This window comes from Chrysochloris asiatica, unplaced genomic scaffold, assembly GCF_000296735.1.
Source record: "Chrysochloris asiatica unplaced genomic scaffold, ChrAsi1.0 scaffold00268, whole genome shotgun sequence".
Classification (NCBI taxonomy): domain Eukaryota; kingdom Metazoa; phylum Chordata; class Mammalia; order Afrosoricida; family Chrysochloridae; genus Chrysochloris; species Chrysochloris asiatica.
This window is the reverse complement of record NW_006408786.1, coordinates 75,084-76,200: the sequence shown is the minus strand read 5'-3', so window position 1 is coordinate 76,200 and position 1,117 is coordinate 75,084.

Sequence of the window (1,117 nt, the reverse complement as noted above, 5' to 3'; positions counted from 1 at the left end):
TGAAGAACAAGGATGTCAGTTTAAGGACTAAGATGCACCTGATCAAAGCCGTGATATTTTCAATAACCTCATATGCGTGTTAAATTTGGACAGTGAATAAGAAAACTGTAGAAAAATTGATGTATTTGAGTTATGGTGTTGGAGGAGAATATTAAAAGTACCATGGACTGCCAAAAGAACAAACATCTGCAATGTTGTCCATAGCTTTTGGTGATCCACACAATTGAAAGCCTTTGTGTAGTCACTAAAGCATAAGTAAACATCTTTCTGATATTCTCTGCTTTCAGCCAAGTTTCACCTGACATCAGCAATGATGTCCCTCATTCCACATCCTTGTCTGCATCCAGCTTGAATCTCTGCCGGTTCTTTTTGCAGCTGTTTTTGAATTATCTCTAGCAGGATTTTACTTGTATGAGATATTACTGATATTATCTGATGACTTCTACGTTCCGTTAGGTCACTTCTCTTTGGAATTGGCACATACATGGAGCTCTTTCAGTCAGTTAGTTGTCTTCTAAATTTCTTGGCATTGATGAATGAGTGCCTCCAGTGCTGCATCAGTTTGTTGAAAGATTCAGTTTGTATTCCATCAATTCCCAGGGCCTTGCTCTTTGCCAATGCCTTCAGTACACCTTGAACTTCTTCAGGATCATTGGCTCTTGATAATATACTACCTCTTGAAATGGCTGAGCATTGACCATTTCTTTTTGGTATAGTAACTCTCTATTCCTTACATCTTCTTTTGATGCTTTCTACATCATTCAGTATTTTATCCATATTGTTGTTGTTGTTAAGTACTGTCGAATCAGTTCCTACTCCAAGCAATCCTGTATAGGGTTTCTGCGGAGGCTGGTGAACTTGAATGGTTGACCTTGTAGTTTAAGCCCACCTTGCAGTCCAGCGCATTAAATCACAGAGCCACACCAGGACCTTCAACACACTGTGCAAGTTGAAGAAGTTTGATTTTTTTTCTTCAGTGCCTTCAGCTTGATAAATGCTGAGTGTGTTCTTCCCTTTTGGTTTTCTAACTCCAGGTTTTTGCATATTTTGTTATAATGTTTGTCTTTGTCTTCTCTTTGAAATTTTCTGTTCAGCTCTTTTACCTCCTCATTTCTTC